The sequence below is a fragment of the Acinonyx jubatus genome, chromosome D3 (genome assembly GCF_027475565.1).
Source record: "Acinonyx jubatus isolate Ajub_Pintada_27869175 chromosome D3, VMU_Ajub_asm_v1.0, whole genome shotgun sequence".
In the NCBI taxonomy this organism is placed as follows: domain Eukaryota; kingdom Metazoa; phylum Chordata; class Mammalia; order Carnivora; family Felidae; genus Acinonyx; species Acinonyx jubatus.
The window spans coordinates 27,150,529-27,169,041 of record NC_069392.1 but is presented as its reverse complement, the minus strand read 5'-3'; the positions used below and the strand labels follow the sequence as shown (position 1 = coordinate 27,169,041).

Below are 18,513 nucleotides of genomic sequence, written 5' to 3'. Positions count from 1 at the left end.
CCCCAGCTCACACCAATTAGGATGGCTACTCTCAAAAAAAACAAAAACAAAAACAGAAAACAAGTGATGGTGAAAATGTGGAGAAATCAGAACCCTTGGATGGGAATGTAAAATGGTGCAAGCTGCTCTGAAAAACAGTACGGTGGTTCCTCAAACATTAAACCTAGAAGTATGGTATGATGTGGCAATTCCCACTTCTGGCTACACATCTGAAAAACTGAAAAGAAAACTGAAAAACTGAAAGCAGGGTCTTACAGAGATACCTGTACATCCATGTTAAAAGTAGCATTATTGATGCACGACAGCCAAAAGTGTGTAATCCAAGTGTGCATGAATGGATGAAATGGATAACAAAGAAGGAAATCCTGCCATCTGCAACAACATGGAAGAACCTTGAGGACATTATGGTCACTTCTATGAGGTAACCAGAGTAGTAAAATTCATTGAGACAGAAATTTAGAATGGTGGTTGCCAGGGGCTAGGAGAAGGGGAGAATGGAGTTGTTTAATGGGCAGAGTTTCAGTTTTACAAGATGAGAAAGTTCTACAGATCTGTTCCTACAACAATGGGAATACACTTGCACTGAACTGTACATTCAAAATGGTTAAGACGGTAAATTATATCATGTGCGTTTTACCACAGTTAAAAAAATTTATTTTAAATCCTCCAAACCAACCTTATAAGATTATCTACTTATACAGATGCCCAATCTGTACCCCCTAGTCTTCATCTCAATGCTTTATTCTCTAGTCTCATATTGGGATGCAAGAAAAACTGCTCTTAGGATTACACAGTGACTTAGTTGATGTAGTCATTTCAGCACTCATAAGACAGGATCTCTGTTTCACTAAAAAGTGAAATGAGACTCTGAGAAGTTAAATGCTGTGCTCTAAGTCATCCAACTATTACTACCAGAGCTGAGATTTTAAATGAAGTTCCTAAACTGATAAATGAGACATGTTCCCGCTGCTCTTAAAGAGGCTTATAGTTTAGTGAGGAATTTATTTCTTCCATCAATTCAGGTATTCAAATAATATAGGGAAATGAAGAGAAATGGAGAAGGTGGAAAATATGAGGGCAGCACAGAGCAGAGCTAGTCAGCCTCAATGTTCCATCACTGGTACATCTGGCTGATTCGACAAATATTTGCTGAGCACCTACTACGTGCAATGTATTAGGTGCTGGGGATATATCAGGGAACAAAGGACTAAATCTCAAGGAGTAGAGCAAGTCCACTGAGTCATCTCTAGCTGACTTTCCAGCACAAAACAGCTGTCTCAAATGTTCTTCACACTTTCGAAGCCTCTGACCCTCATGTGTCGCACCCTTGACGGGCACCAACCTTACGTCCTACTTGACTCAGAAGCTAAGGCCACCTGGCAAAAAAATCCCCTACATATACTCAATTTGGCATGGTTTTACAGTGATGTCTGTTCCCATAGTATCCTTCTCTTAAGCTAAGAATCCTCCTCTATCCTTCCCATCTGTGATCTCACAACATGCACAACTGCACCAGAGACAATGGAGGTGCAATACCAGTTAAAGGCCTGCTCCTTCTTCCTTCCCTGGGGCCTTCTTCCCACAAATATCCCTTCTTCTAACACTGCCAAACTAGCTAGCAGAAAATAGATGACAAGATGATGTTCACTACAGAATTTAAACCTGTGAAAGAGAATCAAAAAGACTCCATCAAGAGCATGAAAAGGCAACTCTAGGAATGGAGAAGGTATCTGCAATACATAATTCTAAAAAGACTTATGTCCATGACCTATAAAGAACTCCTATTATTTATTAAAGACAGAAACCTCACCTGAACACTTCACAAGAAGACTGTCAAAAGTTTTGCTAATATAGTCATAAAGTAATATGAAGAGCTAAAATCATCCAGGGAAATGGCAAACAAAATCCACAATTCACACCCACCAGAATGGCTAAACTAAGGTAGAAAATATCAAATGTTTTTGAAGATATGGAGCAGTCTGAACTGTAATACACTGCTAGTGGGTGTGAATATGATTTAACCCCTTTGGAAAATTGTATGGCAACATCCACTAAAGTGGAACCTATGTATACATACCCTGTGCACAGCCATTCTGCTCTTAGGTATACACCCAACAGAAATGTGCACACATGCTCACCAAAACATACTGCACTAGAATGCTTATGATAGCACCACTAATAATGGTCAAAAACTGGGAACAATCTAAATGAGTATTAACAGGATAAGTTACTATGGTGTAAGTCATACCATGGAATACTAATACTAATGAGAATGAACAATTCACAACTACAAAAACATGACACTGAACAAAAGAAGCCAGATACAAAAGAAAACAAATATGTTATATGATTCGTGTGAGGTACAAAATAAACTGAATCTATGCTACACATCAGAATAGATGTTACTATGGAGAATGATGGGAAGGGAGTTCAAGGGGGAGCTTCTGAGTTGCTGGGGTTCTGACTGTTGATCTGGGCACTAATTATTTACATGAGTGTAGTTTGTGAAAATTTACCAAGCTATAAGCTTATGATATGTACACTTTTCTAAATGTATATTATACTTCAATTGAAGTAAAAAATATAAAGGGGGGAAATGCTGAAAAGAATAATTATCACAAAACTGAGGATAGTGGTGAACTTCAGAGTGGGATTTGATAAGTCACTTCTAAGGTACTGATGATGTTTGGGGTGCCTGTGTGGCTCAGCCGATTAAGCATCTAACTTCAACTCAGGTCATGATCTCATGGTTCATCAGTTTGAGTCCCAAGTCGGGTTCTGTGCTGACAGCTTAGAGCCTGGGGCCTGCTTCAGATTCTGTGTCTCCTCTCTCTGCCCCTCCCCTGCAGGCACGCATGCACACGTGTGCTCTCTCTCTCCCTCAAAAATAAATTAACATTTTAAAAATTTTTTAAAAAGAAAAGAAAGGTAAAGTAATCCCAATGCTATCTCAGAACACAGAAAAAGAAAACTTCCAAATTCACTTTATGAAGAAAGTATAAGAGTAAACCCTACATCTGTCAAAAGATTGCACAAATATATAGACTAATATCATTTATGAATATCAACACAAAATCTTCAAACATTAGCAAACAAAATCCAACAGCATATTATACAAAATAATACAATATAACCAAGTACAATTTATTCCAAGAATGTAAGGAAGGTTCAATATAAGGAAATCTATTGATATGATCCTCATATTAGTAATGGTAATGAGAAAAAAATCATATGATCATCTTCATGGGAGGCAGAAAATACATTTGACAAAATTCACTCATTTACGTTAAAAAAATCAACCAATGGGGCGCCTGGGTGGCGCAGTCGGTTAAGCGTCCGACTTCAGCCAGGTCACCATCTCGCGGTCCGTGAGTTCGAGCCCCGCGTCGGGCTCTGGGCTGATAGCTCAGAGCCTGGAGCCTGTTTCCGATTCTGTGTCTCCCTCTCTCTCTGCCCCTCCCCCGTTCATGCTCTGTCTCTCTCTGTCCCAAAAAATAAATAAACGTTGAAAAAAAAATTTAAAAAAAAAATCAACCAAAATAGGAAGTGACAGATACTTTCTTAACGTAAATGAAATACACCTCAGTCCAATGCTAGCATCTTACTTAGTAGGGAAACATGAGGCTTTCCTGCTTAAGTCAGAAACCATCAAAGGCCAAAATATTATCCAATTTACATTTTTATAGATTAGCATTAAATTCTAGGATGCTACACAAATTTACCAGTTCTTGGTAACATTCTGCTACATTCTGCCTGCTGGGGTAACCAGAAACAATTCTTGAAGTTTCTCTAAAACTTCAGCCTTTTTATGAATATTTGTCTTACACTTTCTTGGTGGCAGGAAATAAATGGCTCCTCCTAGCAGTTATGTCAGAGTGACAAACAATCACAAATGTTCTTTCTTTCCAGCTCCTTCTGGACTAAAGAAAGAATTTACAACACTTCCAAAGAATATCACTTTTATCATTATGTGGATGGTAAGTAATCAGAGTTGTCCTGAAAGGACGCTCAAAAACATTAGCAAAATATATGACAGGTGGAATGGCCCAACAAGAGGATGAATGCTTCTCGCAACAGTTCTAGATAGATGAATCTAGTGTTACTGTCAACTGGTTTTTCACTGATCTGAAACATAACATCAAATATTTTTATATGCCTCTATGGTATTGCAAAACTTACAGGAAAAGATTACATTGATCTTTAAAAAAAATCTGCTTTAGGGAGCCTGGGTGGCTCAGTCGCTTAAGCATCAGACTCCTGATTTCAGCCCAGGACATAATCTCATGGTGGTGGGATCATGGGGTCAAGCCCTGCACTGGACTCTGTGCTGAGCATGAAGCCTGCTTGGAATTCTCTCTCTCCCTCTCTCTCTCTGCCACTCCCCTGTTCACATGCATGGACACTTTCTCTCTCTCAAAATAAATAAATAAACTTAAAAAAATAAAAATAAAATAAAAACACATGTGAAAAATCTAATCACTTGAGGTAAACCAGTACTTTGGTACAGTGTAGGAAGTTCCAACTTAAGAGCACAGAACAGGGGTGCCTGGGTGGCTCAGTCATCAGTTGGGCGTCTGACTTCGGCTCGGGTCATAATCTCATGGTTTGTGGGTTCGAGTCCTGTGTCGGGCTCTGTGCTGACAGCTTGGAGCCTGCTTCAGAATCTGTGTCTCCTCCTCTCTGCCCCTCATGCTCATACTCTGTCTCTCAATAATAAACATTTTTTTTTTAAAGCACAGAACATAATCATTTCCTCAAGCGTTTGTGAGCTTTTAATATTAAATTATTTTGTTAGTTTTTTTTTTTTAATTTTTTTTTCAACGTTTATTTATTTTTGGGACAGAGAGAGACAGAGCATGAACGGGCGAGAGGCAGAGAGACAGGGAGACACAGAATCGGAAACAGGCTCCAGGCTCTGAGCCATCAGCCCAGAGCCCGACGCGGGGCTCGAACTCACGGACCGCGAGATGGTGACCTGGCTGAAGTCGGACGCTTAACCGACTGCGCCACCCAGGCGCCCCTATTTTGTTAGTTTTTAATAGGAAGTTCCCCCAGTTTTTTTTTTTTTTTAATTTTTAATGCTTATTTTTGAGAGAGAGTGCAAGTGGAAGAGGGGCAGAGAAAGAGGGAGACACAGAATCCGGAGCAGGCTCCAGACTCTGAGGTGTCAGTATAGAGCCCAACACATGAACTCACGAGACGTGAGATCATGACCTGATGACCTGAGCCAAAGTTGGATGCCCAACAGACTGAGTCACCCAGGCCCCCCCTCCCCGGTTTTTATTTTTAAGTTTATTTATTCTGAGACAGAGAATGCATGTGAGCACGCGCACACACAAGCATGAGCACGCACTTAGGGGAGGGGCAGAGAGAGAGAGAGAGAGAGAGAGAGAGAGAGAGAGAGAAAGAATCCCAAGCAGGCTCTGCCCTGCCAGCACCAGCATGGATGGATGCAGGGCTCAAACTCACAAATGCACAAACCACAGGATCATGACCTGAGCCAAAACCAGAGTCAGACGCTTAACCAAATGAACCCCCAGGCACCCCTCCCCATTGTTTTAGATCTCAGTAATGACTACCCAGAGGTTTCTCAGGTAAGCCACACTAAAATGGATAGCTTTCCAGTAACGGAAATAAATAATCCATACACGATACCTCTTTATATATGTGTACATATGTATGCATATATACACGAGCACACACACGTGCACACATGCTAATTTCATGTAATGTCTCTGCGGGCAATGACAACATTAGAGCTGGAAGGGACTTTAGAGATTTTACCTAAGCATTTAATTTTCAGATAACAAAAACCAAAACCCGCAGAAGCAAAGTGACCAGCATAAGCCCATGAAACATGTCAACAATGGCAGGGATGGAGGGAGTCTCAGGTCCCCTGACACCCAGGCCAATGTTCTTTCACTTGCCTCAAAGATGTCTTTTGTGACTTCTCCCAAATTTCAACACACCCTCATACAAGCACCTTTCTGGGACCCAAAAACAACTCTTTAGTGAAAAGGAACTAAATCTTAAACTACAGAAAAATTGTAAACATAGTTCATCAAACTTTTACTCTGAAGCATCTGAAAGTCTGTTAATAATATGATGCCTCATTACCCCCTTATTAGGGGGTATTTAGTGTGTATTTCCTACAAACAAAACGAGACCATTTTCCCACATAATCATAATGCAAATACCAAAATTGTTAACACTGGCATATTATTACAATCTAGTCTTCAGGCCCCAATTCAATTGTGCCAACTGAGACTCATGAATCACATTTAGCTGTCACACCTCGACTCCATCAGTCTGGAACAATTCCTCAGTTTTTTTTGACTTTCATGACCTTGACATGAAAATTACAGGCAGTTATTTTGTAGAATATCCCTAACCTATGGTTTTTCTGGTGTTGCCTCATGATTAGATTTGGATTATGCTTCAAATTCTTGGCTGTTCCTATTCTGAAGGAAAACATGGAGAGTGCTGAGCTCTATATCTCAAAACCAAGTCAGAGATGGGATTTTTTTTTAATAGGCAAAAGTTAAGACAAGACACTTCACCAAAGAATAGATATAACTGGTTGGTTGATATGCACAGGAAAAAATCATCATTAATCATGAGGAAAATGCAAATTGAAATTATTATGCAATACCACTTATAAACTCACTAGATGGGATACAATCAAAAAAGATGGACTAAACCAAGTGTTGGTAAGTCTGTGAAGAACTGGAATGCCTCATATATCACTGATGGAAATATAAAATGGTATAGATGCTTTGGAAAATAGTCTGGTGGTTTCTTAAAAAAATAAAAACACTATTTTCAAAAGTGTCAAGGCATTGGAGCCGAAGGAAGTCTGAGGAACTGCTCCAGCCTTAAGAAGACCAAAGAGACAGGACAACTAAATGAAACACAGATTGCTGAATAGGGTTTGAAGAGGAGGAAGTAATAATGTGTCATTGTTAATTTCCTGATGGTGGTGACTGGCTATGTTACAGTTATGTAGGAGATATTTCATTTGGTAAAAATACACATTGAAGTGTTCTGGTGACATGAGGCACTGTATGCATCAACAATTTACTCTCAAATAGGGCAGGGAAAAGGCTTTTTTGTATTGTCTTCGTAATATTTCTATACATTTCATATTGTTTAAAAAAGTTGTTAAGGGGCACCTGGGTGGCTCAGTTGGTTAAGCATCTGACTTCGGCTCAGGTCATAATCTTGCAGTTCATGAGTTCGAGCCCCACATCAGCTCTGTGCTGACAGCTCAGAGCCTGGAGCTGGCTTTGGATCCTTTGTCTCCCTCTCTCTTTGCCCTTAACCCACTTGCACTTTGTCTCTCTCAAAAATAAATAAACATTTAAAAAAATTAGGGGCGCCTAGGTGGCTCAGTTCGTTGGGTGTCCAACTTCGGCTCAGGTCATGATCTCAGGGCTTGTGAGTTTGAGCCCTGCATCAGGATCTGTGCTGACAGCTCAGAGCCTGGAGCCTGCTTGAGATTCTGTGTCCCTCTCTCACTCTGCCCCTCCCCTGCTCGTGCTCTGTATCTCTTTTAAGAATAAATAAAACATTTTTAAAATTTTAATTAAAAAAATAAAATTAAAAAGTTGTTAAATGTAAAAAATTGTGTTAAATGTGTAGCATTAAAAATGCTTAAAATTATTCTGTTACAGAAAAAAAATGCCTTCCTCTTTCCATTCTATACTCTTCAAAGAGAGAGACGGAGCATGAAAGGGAGAGGGGCAGGGAGAGAAAGACACACACAGAATCTGAAGCAAGGTCCAGGCTCCGAGCTGTCAGCAGACAGAGCCCAATGCGGGCTCCAAGCCCAAGAGCCAGGAGATCATGACCTGAGCCGAAGTCTGATGCCCAACCATCTGAGCCACCCAGGCACCCTCCACTCTATACTCTTAACCCATTTTATAAAAGTTTTCTTCATACTACTCACCAGTAAGTGAAACATTATGCGCTTGTGACAGTCTACCTTCTCTAGTAAAAAGCAAACTCAAGATCAGGGACTAAGTTTTGTTCACCACACTATTCTCAGTACCTAGAATAGTGACGAGTACATAGGGTATTCATATTTGTTCAATGATTTAATTTGTAATTTTATTACGGTTTAAAATAAAATCACTATTATCCCCTCCCCTACATATACACATTGCTTGCCCTATGACCCATCAGCTCCACTTCTAAGTAACCAAGAGAAATAAAAGCCAAATGTCCACACAGAAACACAGATGAATGTATAGCAGCATTATCCATAATAGACAAAACCCAAAAACATTCCACATTTCCATAATCTAATATATCCATCCAATTAATTACTATTTAATGACAAAAGACAATCAACTACAGATTCTGGGAAGGACATAGATGAATTTCAAAACCTGTTTAAGAAAACACCAGATACAAAAAACTGTATCTTGCATGATTCCATTTTCATGAAAGTTCAAGGACAGGCAAAACAGAAAGCAGATCAGGAATTGTCTGGAGGTGGTAGTAGGAGTGGGAACTGACTGCAAATGACAAGAGGGAACTTTTTGTAATGATGGAAATGTTCTAAAGCTGGATTGCAGTGATGGCTGTACAACTCAGTTAATTTACTAAAAATTATTGAACTGAACACTTAATTTTAGGATATGTTGATATAGCTATTTTAAAATAAAAGGCAGACAGCTAGAGAAGCTTCCTTTTGCTTGCTATTTGGACAATTTTTAAAAAATCAATGTCATATTAAGTGATGGATAAGGCTATGTGCTGTAAGGAGGGATATAAGCATTTTAAAAGAGCTTGTTGGGGTGCCTGGATGGCCAGCTGGTTAAGTGTTCAACTCTTGGTCTCGATTCAGGTCATGATTTTCCAGTTTGTGAGATCGAGCCCCAAGCTGAGCTCTGCACTAACAGTACGGAGCCTGTTTGGGATTCTCTCTCTGCTACTCCCGTGCTCATGCTCACTCTCTCACACACGCTCTCAGAGTAAATAAACTTTAAAAAATAGATAAGAGAGCTTGTTTAGCCAAATTAAGGTCCAAACTACAAAATGTGAGACCCTGATAATTAGTAGGAGCTGCAATTTTCATATTCTGTCCATTTGTTTGACTCTTCAAGTTGTCCTTAAAGGGAATTCTCAGTATCTGTATTAGACTCATACCTGGCCACCCCTCCAGCACACTAGCAGGAGGCTCTAAGAGTACTTAGGCTTGGAAAAACCACCTCATTAATGCTAGTAATTGAAATAACCTTGCAAATTACAACTATAGAGTTTGAATTTGTGTAGATGATCCTGGTTAAGAAACTATTAATATTCTTGGTTAGGATACCCCACCAACTTTTTAGTTGTCAGTCAGTTTTATTTCTTATAACAAAATATGATTCTTAAATAGAGAGAACAATTATGCCATGGCTTCAAACTCTCAAAAATTATTTTAGGGGACATATGTAATAAGAAACACTTATGTTCTGTTTAGTATAGAAAAGAAGCACTTAGTATAGAAAGTGCTTTCTTTTCATTTAATAACAATAGAAAAAATAACTCACTTAAAAAATTGGTTTGTGCATAATCTACCTTTTCAGCTTCCCAAATGCAGAAAAACAGGAAGGCCATTTAAAATTAAATGACATATCTAGTGACTTAAAAAAAAGTATTTTAGACTTGTGTTGGGGATAAATGCTATAAAAAGAAATTACGGAAAACTCACTGGAAAGAAGTTAACACCAAGGCCCTGACCAGGCCTCTGTTCTAACCCTCTCTTCAAGCCACTCCCATTCCACCAGGCATCCCACACACTGTAAGCTCCCTGGGCCACATGTTTATTTCACTGATGTACCCACAAAACTACAACATGTCTAGTGCATATGTTATTTGTTGAGTTAATTATAACTAGGAAGCCTAGATGGAGTTAGATGCTCAGCACAGAATGATTTCATAACAGTGCTTTTACTATATTACTCAGTAACTTATTTCCTTACCTGCCTGCCCCAAACACTAGTGTAACATTTTTGAGGGAGATCAAGGAACATGGCTCAGGGCCTGCCACATAAGATGCTCTCTGGTCATTCAATCAAACAGGAGAGGCATATGCCCAAGATCGCACAACTGGAACCCGATAGACCCAAAGTCTAACCGTTTTATTTCTACATGAGTTGCTTTATACTCCAAGAGACTGAGTGAGGTGAGAGAGGATCCAGGTCTTGCCAGGTCCATTTACTTCAAAGGAATAACAATTAGAGCATTAACCAGGTATGAGCACTCAGCATTTCACCTACATACTTCATTTAATCCTCATGACACTGAGGAATACAACACTACCCCCTTTCTACAGATAAGGAAAACAAGACTCAAGTTGGATAACCTACAGCAGTCACATATCTAAGTAGTAAAAACCCATGCTCTTACATGCTCCATCATACAGGCTTCCAGAAAAAAGTTAAACCTTGGGAGGAAGGCTGTGGCCAAAGACCAGAATGCTGGCCTCAGACAATCTGGTCAAGAAGTCACTCAGCAGATGTTGCTTCTTAGCTGTTTACTTTATTGTTAGGCTGCATAACTCATACATGTGTTACATGTTATATATGTATCAAATATTAAATAAATTTTAAAGATACCACCCAGTTTAGGGGCCACCCCCATAATGCCAGAGATAGAAAATAAAAGAACTCTAAAAGCAACCCAAAGCCCTTCTTCTGCTTCAACTACTTCTCCCTCTCCTCTCTTCCCTTCCTTCCCCACAGGCTCCAAAAAGCAGCGAAAAATTCCAGCCTGGAGAAGAGCAGGGGAAACAGCACCAAGAACTAACCCGGCAAGTCAGCACTCAATAAGAGGCATCTTTTGACTACCCCCACCTCATACCTTAGAAGTCCAGCCTTTTCAAATGATTCCACCAGCTGACTGGACCAGAGGTGGACACCATCCCAAACTGGATCAGATTCTCTACCCCAGAAATTAGATTTAGAGTGCTCTCAGCCTCTAGTTGTCAATGTACTAAAGACACATACCTTGGGGAACCAAGGGTAAGCTCTCTTCTGCCAAATGCATGGGGATGTGTTGAAAAAGGAAAAAAAAATCTCTGTGCAGAGACGAAGGGTGCAAGTCGATTTTGTAAATGTCAAGAGAGAAGGAGGTAGGTACGCTGGACTATTTTCTAGTTCCTGGTTACAACCATACTTGAAGGCTTTAACTGCACTTCCTATCCCTGAAGCACCATAAGAAAGAGCCCTGAATCTTAATCACAAATTCCATTTCTACAGTCATTTTCTATGAGACAGTGCATGAAACACTCCAGCACCTTACACTACCTTTCTTTTTTTTTTTTAGTTTTTTTTTTCAACATTTATTTATTTTTGGGACAGAGAGAGACAGAGCATGAACGGGGGAGGGGCAGAGAGAGAGGGAGACACAGAATCGGAAACAGGCTCCAGGCTCTGAGCCAACAGCCCAGAGCCTGACGCGGGGCTCGAACTCACGGACCGCGAGATCGTGACCTGGCTGAAGTCGGACGCTTAACCGACTGCGCCACCCAGGCGCCCCTACACTACCTTTCAATTAGCTAGCTCCAAGTTGTTCTTCAGGTCCCAACTTAAACACCACTTCTTCCAGGAAATCTTCCCAGACTATTCAAAACATTTTAGCTCCACCTTTTATACTCCCCGGTGGCACTGTGCACCTCATCATACTCGGTAAGTGTTATTCCTTTCCTCTTCTGTTCAACACTCTGATCCTATTGCCTAGCACACTGGCCAGGTACACACTTAATAACATCATTAAGTGAATGGAAATCAAGAAACTGGTAGATGTAGGTAGAAAGGGTGAGAAGAAATCAACACTAACCTCCTGATAAAAAGTTTGACCCTACCTCCCTCATCCTTTCCAAGTATCCAGTTTTTCCCTTTTCTACCTCCCTACAGCCCCAAGTTAGCTCTGACAATTACCATTTTATACTTTGGTGCCAATGCATTCAGGAACCAGGGCTGTAGGAAGTATGTTTCCAGATAGCTTGGTATAACAGAGTAAAACCTATCAAAAAAAACAAAAAACAAAAAAAGTCACAGATTTGGAGGTCTAGATAAATCTCAATTCCACTATATATATATATTGGCTGTGAATCCTGGACAAGTTACATGAAATCTGGTTTCTTCATCTATAAAATAAAAAAAATATTACCTCAAAGATGAGAAAGAAAATGAAGTGGAAACCACAGTACCTAAAACAAGGCAGGCTTGTGCAGGTCCCTACCCCCACACCCTACTTCCCAGCTCCTACTGGCCATGGGTTCAAAACACAGACACTGTCCTAACTAAGAATCTGAAAAGTGCCTTGGAGAATCCCTGCTGGCTTTCCAATGCGAGGGAGGCCCAAGTAGTGAAAGAGAAACAAAAGGGAAGAAATAGCATCTCAGGGTTAGGTAGGTGGGTACAGTGAACTGGATACAGGGTGAAGTAGCTCTGGATGTTTGCTGGGGAATCAGTTCTTTTTTAATTAGTAGGTATCTTATTGTGAACAAAATGGAGAATATTATATGGTTCCTGGGAAAACTGGGATGCTTTTTGTAAAAATGTTCTCATAAATACTTGATAATGCAAAACAAATTAAATTCATGGAAATGGCTTATCAGTTATAGCTAACCACAGGAATTCTACACTTTTTTTCTTTTTTTTTTTTTTTAAAGAGAGAGAGGGTGAGAGAGAATGCCAAGCAGGCTCCAAACAGCAGCACTTGATGCAGGGCTCAAACTCCCAAATCATGAGATCATGACCTGAGCCAAAACCGAGTCAGAAGCTCAACCAACTGAACCACCAAGGCACCTGAAGAATTCTACACAATAGGGATGCTATTAATATCAAAATCAATTTTGTTGAATAGCTTAAAAGTACTCAAAACTTTCAAAAACACTGAATTTTCTGTTGCTCATGTAAACTGGTGTACTCAGATATTTGAGCTCCCAAAAGTATACAAGAGATTTCTTTATTAAAAGTTAACAGATTGGCATCCCAGTGGCTCAGTAAGTTGAGCATCCAACTTCAGCTCAGGTCATGATCTCATGGCTCATGAGTTCAAGCCCTGCATCAGGCTCTGTGCTGATGGCATGGAGCCTGCTTTGGTTCTTTTGTCCCCCTCTCTCTGCCCTTCCCTGCTTGCTCACTCTCTCTCAAAACAAATAAATAAAGAAAGAAATCTTTAAAGAAAAAAAAAAAAAAAGGTTAACAGAGGCTCCAGGCTGACTCAGTTGGTAGAGCACGTGACTCCTGATTTTGGGGTCGTAAGTTCAAGCCCCATGTTGGGTGCAGAGATTACTTAAAAATTAAAATTAAAAAAAAAAATTAACAATTGAGGTACCAGGGTGGCCCAGTCAGTTAAGTGTCCAACTTCAGCTCAGGTCATGATCTCACAGTTTTTGGGATCGAGCCCCATGTCGGTCGGGTTCTGTGCTAACAGCTCAAAGCCAGGAGCCTGCTTTGGATTCTGTGTCTCCCTTTCTCTCTGCCCCTCCCCTGCTCATGCTCTGTCTGTCTGTCTGTCTGTCTCTCTCCCTCTCAAAAATAAACACTTAAAAAAATTAACAATTAACAAGCAAAACTAAGAATCTGATCCCAGATCCATTTGTCTTGAGCTTCGATAAATGATACACACTACTGCTAGTCTTGCCTTTCAGACAGGTAGTACAAATGACCTAGCAGAGTTTTAGGAAGGGAGGGAGTGCTAACAGCAGACAGCAGTAAGGGTATGTTTATGGAGGAGATGAGCCTTAGAGGAAGTCAGGACTTGAACAGGGACCGATGTTTTGCGAAGGTTGGAGGGGTATACTGCTAGCATCCTGACAGGACAATTCTCCTGCACAGGGACACACGCACTGTAGGTTGTTTAGCATACCTGCCTCCACCACTACAAATGGAAGGCCTATAACACTCCCAATCAATGTAACAACCAAAAAAAAAACCAAAGCAAAACAAAACCCAAAGACATTTCAAAATACCCCTGGAAAGGGGATAAAAGTCATACCCACTGAGTAACCCTAGATAAGCAGAAAGAAAAGAGAGTAAGCAGAGCAGGTAGAAAGCATAAAAAAGACAAAGAGGGGAACATAATTCACAAAATTTGAGGAGGAACTGGCAGAGACAAGACTATCCTTTAATGACTCTCACTTAACAAATGAAACTGAACTCCTCAGTAAACAGTGTCCTTCAGGATTTGACCCTGCCCATCCCACTGTCTCAACTTCAGCTTTCTCCTTAAGGCACCCTATACTCCTGCCATCCCAAACAACTTGTGGTTTTCCTGACCTAATGTGCTGCTTTTGCATGTACATTTTCCTTTACTAGAATGCACATTCAAGGCGAAATCCTAATCATACATCAACACCCAGCTCAAAAGTCTGTGAAGCCATAGAAACAGCCCAACAGCTCCACATCACTCAGGCCTCCTTTTTCTCAAATCGTTACACATATTCTTTCTGAATGGACTGGTATACTCTGTATTACTGTTCAATTCCATACAACTATTTGGACTAAAAAGTACTACAGGGCAGAGACCATGTGAATCCTGGCACATAACAGGTGCTCAAAAAATATTTTCTGAATTACCTTATGTGAAAGTTTTTAGAAAGGCTAAAAAGTGATACAAGCAAGGAGACAACAGGTATTTCCTGTTATTAAAAGCATATATTTTCTCAGCTTTGATCTTTGGTAGCACATCATTTAGAAACCATACAGGCTGGGATGCTCTATCATTTCCTAGCTGTGTGTCCTTGGGCAAGTTAACTAACATCTCTCTGTCTCAAGTTTCCTCACTTTCATACAGAGCAACCATATTTGCAGTGTGGTTATGAGAATTAATGTATACAAAACAAACAAAGTGCTGATTTAAACGGTGGTTCTACTAGTCTGCCATAATCAACAAGTTTTAGTAAGACAGGATGTTAAACCATTAGGAAGATGATCACACTGAAATTTTGCTTGAAACTATCTTTTTTTTTTTTTTTTTTTAGGAGAGTAGAAAAATCAACAAGTCTAATAGCTTGTCTTCAAGCTGCATTGTTTGTCCTCTACAGTATTCAATGCCAATCCCTTATGACTACAGTCTCCCTTGGTTCCTGTGATGATGAGAATTCCTGGTTGTCCTGTCTCTGTAGCACACTTCCTCTGTCCTCTTCTGCAACTTGTCCTCTATTGACACCTAAAGTGAGGCACTTCTCTGACTCAGTTCTGACATATTTTTCTCATCTTATCCACTCTTAAAGTATCTCTATTTCAACTAGTATCTCTATGGAGGTGACCAGTATGATGTCTCAATCATATTCAGGAAGTATTTCAAACTCAACTTACTCAAAATACTTACCTTAGTTAATAAATGAACAAGCATGCACAGCTTCAATTTCTCCTCTGTCATACATTTTTTTTCTTTTTTTCTGATTCTTCTACGTCTCACCAGTCCGCAGATTCCTATTCCTTTGCCTATCTCTTAACAATATTTGTCTGGGTTATCTTTGTCCTCAGTAGTTCTTCAACCTTTCTGGGACAACGGACGCCTTTGAAAATCTATTGAATGTAATGGATTGTTTACTAAAAAGATGAATACACACATCTGCTTGCAATTTCACTTAATCAATGACCTCAAATAAGAATCTGTACTCATCCATGCAAGATTACTACTTACATAAATTTTCACCTCCAGTTTCAACTTCCCTCTTCTAAATTTCAAGATGCCTTCTGGATGTAGCCTAAATTAAATGGCCTACAGTCATCACAACTTAACAAGTCTGAACTCACTATTTCTCCCTAATAAGCCTGCTCTACCTCCAGTATTTCTCTTCTGATAACAGCACCACTATCCTCCCAGGCTCCCAGCCTAGAAGTCTTAGAATTAACAAATATGCCCATATGCAATCTCAGAAATCCTGGTCTCAGAAATCCCTCTTAAATCCAAAACCCATCTCTAAGACTCTTACCCTTTAAGACTGCATTATCCTTTACTTCTTCCCACACTTGCCATAATTCAGTCTTTCTATCATACTTCAGAGAAGAGCCCACTACGGATTTTTTTTTTTGAAAGATTTTATTTTTAAGTAATCTCTACACTCCACATGGGGCTCAAACTTACAATCCTGAGATCAAGAGTTGCATGCTCTACCAACTGAGCCAGCTAGGCGTCCCATGGACTCAATCTTAATAAGGTCTCTCAACACCTCTGTTACCCTCCAATGCCACTTTATCACTTCACACCCAGGCAGTTACAATAGCCTAATTGATTCCCCCCACCAAATTTTTTTTTCTATCATTTCCATCAGTGTTGATCTATCTTCCCAAAAAAATCTAAGAATTGACCATGTGACTGCCTGTTTTCAAAATCACTGATGCTTCTTCATTGCACAAATATACAAACTCAGTTTTGCCTTTAGAGTCCTCTACAGCTTGCCACCTAAATACTTTCCCAAGATTAGATTCCACAACTCAAACTGTCACTTGAGCCAATTATCCATCAAAATCATACCCACTCTTAAAGACCCAACTCAAACTCCACTCTTCATCTTTATACCCTCCATATAATGATTAGGAAAGGGCTCTGCACAAAAAAGGCAAAATTCCTAACTGCCTGAAAATCTTTAACTCTGTCGGGAAGTGTCACATTTTTTAAAATATCACTATTTAGGGGCGCCTGGGTGGCTCCGTCGGTTGGGCATCCGACTTCGGCTCAGGTCATGATCTCACGGTCGGGGAGTTCGAGCCCCGCGTCGGGCTCTGTGCTGTCAGTTCAGAGCCTGGAGCCTGCTTCAGATTCTGTGTCTCCCTCTCTCTCTGCCCCTCCCCCACTCACGATCTGTCTCTATCAAAAAAAATGAATAAACGTTAAAAAAAAAATCACTATTTAAATATTAACATTTCATTCAAGAAGCCCCCCATAAACAATCAACATTTATTAAATGCTAAGAATGTGCAATGCAGATTAAATTCTTATTTAGATGAGGATAAAAAGCTATAACCTGGACCCAGAATTATAATTCCAATTATACTTATATTTGGATTTTACTCAGGAAAGGAAAATTACAGTAAAAAAATTACTTGGCATTAGGGGTGCCTGAGTGGTTCAGTCAGTTAAGAGTACAACTTCGGCTCAGGTCACAATCTCACAGTTTGTAGGTTCGAGCCCCACGTCCAGCTCTGTGCTGACAGTTCAGAGTCCGGAGCCTGCTTAGGATACTATGTCTCCTCTCTCTGCCCTTCTCCTAGTTACTCACGCATGCATGCTCGCTCGCTCTCTCTCTCTCTCTCTCTCTCTCTCTCAAAAATAAACAAACATTAAACAAATTTTTCAAAAAAAGTACTTGGCATCTCCTCTGACAGAAAATCAAGTAAGTCTATGACAATGACAGAAATACTATATGTAAGTTATCTTCAGACTGGTAAAAATCTTATCAAGAAAAAAACAAAAACAAAAAAACCTTTCAAGTGAAGTGTCCTAAAACTATATTTTTTCAGTCCATATTTTACATGTAGGATTTTTTAAAAGAGCCCAAGGACTTGATGGACAATTCTGAGCTTCTCATGAGATGTGTTTACCGGCATACTTACCAGCAGGTGCAATAGCAATCAGATGTATGATAGAGAAGTGATGCTGTGGGCAGTACTTTGTTACCTTCTAGGGCATTATTTCTTTTGACCTGACCTAATTTAAATTCTCTTTTGGCTCCTAACCCTCTGAGTTCACTACTTTTCACAGTTGTATATGTGAAGCACTTTGATCCTCAAGAAAATGAAAATGGTCAAGATTCAATTAGACTTTTTTTTTTTAAGTCTTTCAAAGATACTTGTTAAAACATGCCCTTTATGGCATTTCTAAAATCACAATCACTCAAATTTGAATACAGTTCAAAAATATATTTACTTACAACAGTAATATATGCTAAAATTCTGAAGTTATTAATAACACCACTTAAGGACAGTAAGGTATAATAGAGCTGCAGCATTTGAAATAGGACCTCAGTCTACAATCTCAAGTCTGGACTCTACTTGTATGACTAAGAATCTGCTTCACTTACAAATACTTTCTCACCTGAAAGAGGGATATCACCACCTTTTCCTCCTTCGAGGTGGCTGTTCAAATAAAATGAAATAATATACCTAGAAAAGCACTTGCCACCAAGTGTTCAATAAATATTAGTTTACTTCTTTCATTCAAAACAAAACACACTCACAAGAAGATTTAGGTGTAAGGGAGTCTACACTTCCATTAAGTCCTCATCACAAAACAATACAGCTAGTTCGAAGAACTACAAACGTTTCTGAGGGATATGGATCAAGATATGGGAGGCTGCATGTGATTCTACAAGAATTCCATTACGGGTGCATACATATTGACCACTAAAACATTAATAGGAAAAGTCCACAGCAATTGTGCTAAAACGTCTGAATACATTTCTGCTGGCAAGAGAACTCACTCGGGGTAAAGAAAAAAAAAAAAGAGATCAGGCCCAACTCCAAACGACTCTAATAAATTAAGAGAGCGGTACTGGCTTATTCT

At 39.7% G+C, this 18,513-nt stretch overlaps 1 protein-coding gene across 1 annotated transcript in view; it reads right to left on the bottom strand.

Moving 5' to 3' along the window:
• Positions 1-18,513, bottom strand: part of MAPK1 (mitogen-activated protein kinase 1) — a 108,985-nt gene that overhangs the window by 89,455 nt on the left and 1,017 nt on the right. The window lies entirely within an intron of this gene.